The sequence below is a fragment of the Suricata suricatta genome, chromosome 3 (assembly GCF_006229205.1).
Source record: "Suricata suricatta isolate VVHF042 chromosome 3, meerkat_22Aug2017_6uvM2_HiC, whole genome shotgun sequence".
NCBI classification, from domain to species: domain Eukaryota; kingdom Metazoa; phylum Chordata; class Mammalia; order Carnivora; family Herpestidae; genus Suricata; species Suricata suricatta.
In genome coordinates, this window is record NC_043702.1 from 107379970 (window position 1) to 107386062 (window position 6093).

At 38.4% G+C, this 6093-nt stretch overlaps 1 pseudogene; it reads left to right on the forward strand.

Moving 5' to 3' along the window:
* The first annotated feature begins 479 nt into the window (after positions 1 to 479).
* Positions 480 to 2681, forward strand: LOC115286583 (annotated as a pseudogene).
* Positions 2682 to 6093: the final 3412 nt, after the last annotated feature.

A 6093-nucleotide genomic window follows, 5' to 3' on the forward strand; every position in this document is an offset into this window, starting at 1 on the left:
AAAGAAAATGGATGTTCTCTCGGGGGCGGGGGGATGATTTAAAATACCTCAAAGTGAAATAGAAAACTTGAAAAGGCTAATTAAATTTTGAAGATATTGTAAAGATAGCTAAGGTCAGTAGTACAATTTAGCAAATTAAAAAGTGAAAATATTCACTGAATGTGGTGCTAGCTCTCCAGATTGCTGTTTTCTTTGCAAGCCATGCCAGGCCCACACGGAAGCAACTGTTTAACAGACACACAGTTGGCATTGATATTGACACTACTTACTCTTCTGTGGGTGTCTTCCAGCACAAGAAAGTGGAAATAATTTCCAATGATCAGGGAAACTGAACCACCCTGTTATATCTCCTTTACTGACACTGAATGGTCATGTCAGTGGGGTTACAAAGAATCAAGTTGTAATGAACCCCACCAACACAGTTTTTGATACCAAATGCCTGATTGGTTGTAGATTTGATGATGCTATTGTCCCCTCTGATGAGACAGTGGCCCTTCATGGTGGTGAATGATGCTGGCAGGCCCAAGGTCCAAGAAGAATACAAGGGAGAAATAAGAAGTTTCTATCCAGAAGTGCAGCTGTCACAGTACCTGCTTACTTTAATAACTCAGCATCAGGCTATCAGAGATGCTGGAACATGCTGGAACTGTTGCTGATCTCAGCAAACAGAATCCTCAATGAGCCAACCGCTGCTACTATTTCCTATGTCTGAGACAAAAAGTTTGAAGCTGAAAGAAATGTGCTGATCTTTGACTTAATAGGTGGCACTTTTGATGTGTCCATCTGTTGGGGCCCATCCAGCCAGAAGTGCTGTGTTGCCTTTGGGACCCTGCTTCCCCTAATTGAAAATGAGTGCGCTTGACTGCTTGACCTAAATGGATCAGAGACTAAAGTTAGTTTTCCTATTATTCATGCCACTTGGTAATTGCGGTTTCAGTAAATGGGCAAACTTTCTTATTGAAACTTCCTCCCTGGTTAGAGGCACCTTACTCACAGACTATTGTTAACCTTTAAAGAAAAATAGCCTTGTCATAAGCTTCAGTTAATATTACACTATATACACAAAATAAGACCCCTGCTGTTGTATTTTTAGTGATAAATTATGTTTTTTGATCTTCTGTATTGTACTCCATTTCTGTCTTTAACTTTCTGTTCTCTCTTCCGTGAAAACAATGATCCTTTCTGAAACATGTGCTTCCTAAGAAGTTGCAAACAATGTAATCATTCAAAGAAAGATGTAATCACCTATGGTATATAAGACACCAAGTTTCACAGTAAAGTGTGGTCTCTTCCACCATTCGGATATTTTGCCGACACCAACCCCCTACTCAGAGACCCTTAGACTGGTGCGTGGGCTGGTCCCCCGCATCCATCTTCACTATTGAATATGGAATCATTAGGATCAAATTTATAGCTGGATACACCAACTTAGATGGAGAAGAGCTTGACAGCTGAATGGTCAATCATGTTATTGCCACGTTCAATCACAAAAGTAACAAGAACATCAGCAATACAAAAGGACAGTCTGTCACCTCCATACTGCTTGTGAAAATGCTAAGTGTACTTTTCTCAGCACCCAGGCTAGTATTGAGATTGATTCTCTGTGTGGAGAAATTGACTTCAATACCTCTACTACACATGTCCAATTTGAAGATTTAAATGCTGACCTTTTCTTTGGCACCCTGGATCCTGTAGAGAAAACCCTTCATGATGCCAAGCTAAACAAGTCTCAGATCCATGATTTATTGTCCTGGTGGGTGGTTCTACCCATATCCCCTTTGTTCAAAAATGTATATATAACATCTTCAACGGGAAGAAAGTAAATAAAAGCATCAACCCTGATGAAGCTGTTGCTTATGGTGTAGCTGTCCAGGAAGCCATCCTTTCTGGAGACAAATTTGAAAATGTTAAAGATTTGCTGCTGTTGAATGCCATTCCTTTTTCTCTTAGCTTCGAAACTTCTGGAGGAGTCGTGACTGTCCTCATCAAGTGCAATATTACCAAACAGATGCAAACCTTCACTACCTACTCTGACAACCAGATGTGCTAATTCAGCAGCTGTTCAATCCAGGTGCACATTCATCTTTATGAAGGTGAACATGCCATGACTGAGGATAACAGACTATTTGGCAAGTTTGAAGTCACAGGCATACCTCCTGGTACCTGTGCTTTACCTCAGATTGAAGTGACTTTTGATATTGATGATAATAGTATCCTCAGTGTCTCTGCTGTGGATAAAAGTATGGGAAAAGAGAACAAGTTTACCACCAGTAATGACAAGGGTCATTTGAACAAGGAAGCCATTGATCATATGATCAGGAAGCTGAGAAGTACAAAACTGAAAATGAGAAGCAGCAGGGCAACGTGTCTTCCAAGAGTTCACTTGAATCTTATGCATTCAACATGAAAGCAACTGTTGAAGATGAAAAACTTCAAGGCAAATCAATGATGAGGACAAACAGAAGATTCTTGACAAGTTAATAAAATAATGAACTGTCTTTATAAGAAGCATACTGCAGAGAAGGAAGAATTGGGGCATCATCAGAAAGAGCTGAAGAAAGTCCACAACCCCATTATTCCCAAACTGTTACCAGGAGGAATGCCCTGGGAGCTTCTCTGGTGCTGGAGCTTCTCCATGTGGTGCTGCCTCCTTTGGGTGCACCATTGAAGAGTTTGAGTAAGCCAACCTGAGAATAGACCTAACAGTTTTCCACACAAAACATTTGAAGGACCCAAATTTGTAGAAAATTCCATGAAAGTTTTAAAGTCAAGCTGCTATTGTAAGAAAAAAAAAACTGGACATTCTTGATACTTGACTATGGGATATGTGTACAGGGGAAAGAAATAAACATTGCACTTTATAAGCACTGTGTTATAAGTGGCAAATATGATGCCTTAAATAAACAAAGGAAAACTTAAGCATATGATAGAAGGTAAAAGCCAACTACCAAAATTTAACTTACATTCCTGAAAAGAATAGTGAGCCAAAAACTACAGGTAATCCAGGAATAGAAGGAAATATCCTTAATCTTATAAGCATTTTCTCCAAGAAATGTAAAGAAACATCGTAATTAGAAAAAAAACAAAGCATTCCCATGAGAAAGTTTTAAGATAAAAATCTGTTCTTCTACTCCTTCATTTATTGCTATGAATTATTATTGTACTGGAAGTTCTTACTAATATATTAAATAAAACTAACCAAACAAAATGTAATATTAGAAAGAAAAAAATCAAAACTGTTAATTATTTATCTATTTACTTATTTGTTATTTTTATAGATATTTATTATTTTATAGGTTGCAGAGTATTTTATTTTAAACATATAAGGTATTTAGTTGAACAATTAATGAACTAACATGAATTCAATTGAAGAACTTAAATCAAAAATGACACAAACTAGTAATAAAATTTCCTATGTAGCAGCAGGAATCAATAATAAAATTATCTAGAAAAACAAAGTACTCCCCATTTACACTAGCAAAAAGAAAGGCAAGCCATGAGAAAAATAAACCTCATTAATATATCAAGATAATTTTAAAAAGTAATGGATTAAAAAATCTGAACAAAGAGGAACCCATACTATGCTTTTGACTGAGAAAGCTTTGTATTATGAAAATACTGGTTCTTCTCCACTTAACCTACACATTTAGAATCAAACTTTTAGTTCTAAATAGTGGACTGAGCACAGGCATTTATATCTTCCCCCTCTCAAGATTTCATTTAAATGATAGCAAAGTAAAAAGATATAAGAAGACACTTGAAAAAGAGAATTTAACTAAGCTTAAGACAGAGGGAAGGTAAAGACATGCTCATAGCTTGGGAAATACACGCAACTGTGGAAAGGTAACAGACTGCCCTTCTCAACTTTGAAAGATCTTCCATTTGATGGCTATACGTCTAGTGGACGGAATATAGAGAATTACGTTCTCTACATTTGTCTACTGGAGGCCTTTACTTTGAAATGAGCAGTGGCGCTCATCACCACACCATCACCCATAAACAACACAAATGCATAGGAGTCTCAGTAGCTCGACCCATTCTCTCCAGATAGAATTGTGGGAAGTTATAAAGAATTTGAACAATCTGGAGAACTAAAGTGCCTGATGAGGCCATGAGAAAGCCTGAGAAAAGCATGCAATATTTTGGTCCTCCCTACCCCTTCCTCCACCCAATAAAGCTAGCTGGGCCCTAATCTGCTCATTTCAAAGTAAAGGCCTCCAGTAGACAATCCTTATCCATGTGCATGTGCTCCCAACCAGACGTATCATTACTTCACTCTTAAATATGAAATTAAACATGATAATCCAGGAAAACAGACATTTAAGGAAGACCACTGATGTACCTCAAGGGGAAGAACCATGGTTGCACATAGATGTTGAATGAATATTTGCTGATTAAGCAACTGACCAAAAGTAAACTAACAAAAATGAGGAATGTAATTCAGGAGTAGAAAATATATTAACATATAAAACAAGAAATATAGTAGCCTTGGTGAAGTTGAAGATGATATTTCTCCGATAAAACAATAACAGTTACAGAAGTAAGACTGAAGGAAGGAAGGAAGGAAGGAAGGAAGGAAGGAAGGAAGGAAGGAAAGAAGGAAGGAAGGAAGGAAGAAAGAAAGGAAGGAAGGAAGGGTGAGGGAGAGAAGAAAGAAGAGGAGGACAGAATGAAAGGGAGGGAGGAAGAGAGTGAGCTAGAGAGAAAGGAAGAGAGAGAAAAGAAAGGAGGAAGGGAAGGAAGGAAGAAACTCTAGAAAAATTTTAAGTTTATTTGTTTATTTATTTTGAGTGAGGGGACAGAGAGTGGGAGAGAGTTAGAAAACCCCAGGCAGGCTTCACACTATCAACATTGACCCACCATAGGGCTGGAAATCAGCAACTATGAGATCATGACCTGAGCCAAAATCAAGGGTCTGACATTTAACAGACTGAGCCACCCAGGGAACCCTCTAAGAATTTTGAAAAATCCAATTTCCTATTTACTGCCACACCAAAAATAGTTGAAAGATAAATGAAGGAAACAGAATATTGAATAAATGAAAAGGAGATAAAATACAGAACAGGTCAACATAGTTCATTCTTTCTAGTGGAGTTCTGGAAATGACAGATGCACACTTTAGAGAGTACATGTGCACATGAACACACAGCACACACGAATGCATACACATATGCATACACACATACACATGCTCATGTGTGCACACACAATGCACATATTATTCATATCCACATGCATGCATGTGTTCATGCATGGACACACTCATGGTGGCTCCCATGCACACATGGAGCTGCATTGCTAACATGGCTATTTCATCTGTTCCTACTTTAGATGCCAGATTCCCACGACTCCATGATCTCAAATTCACCATGGAGAGATGGAAGGGGCAGAGTGTGTGTGCTACAGCAGCATATGCACCCTGATTTTGGGGTGGAGGCACTATGAGTGAGCAAGAGTGAGGACATGTAGGTATGCTCTGACACATGCTACAAGTGGTTCCTAATGTGGCACCAATGCTCTGCCCCTGATTTAAAAACTAAACTTGATTTCCACATCCACCATTTGGTGACATTTAAGTGGGTTATCTGATTGAATCTGGTATCTAGCATCCTTAATTCATCTCAACCTCCCTCTAAGCCTTTCTGTATTCCCACCAAGCCCAAGGTCACCCAACCTGGCCAAATGGGTGGCTGTTGATGTCTCTGGATATCCGTGTCCAAAAATATGAACTTTGACATTTCAACGATCCTCAGTAGTTAATTTTTTAATTATTATTGTTCAACATAGTGCTGGAAGTTCTGGCATCAGCAATCAGACAACAAAAAGAAATAAGAGGCATCAGAATTGGCAAGGAAGAAGTCAAACTTTCCCTTTTTGCAGATGACATGATACTCTACATGGAAAACCCAATCGACTCCACCAGAAGCCTTCTAGAACTGATCAATGAATTCAGTAAAGTCGCAGGGTATAAAATCAATGTACAGAAATCAGTTGCATTCCTATACACCAAAAATGAAGCAGCTGAAAGAGAAATTAAGAAACTGATCCCATTCACGATTGCACGAAAAACCATCAAATACCTAGGAATAAACC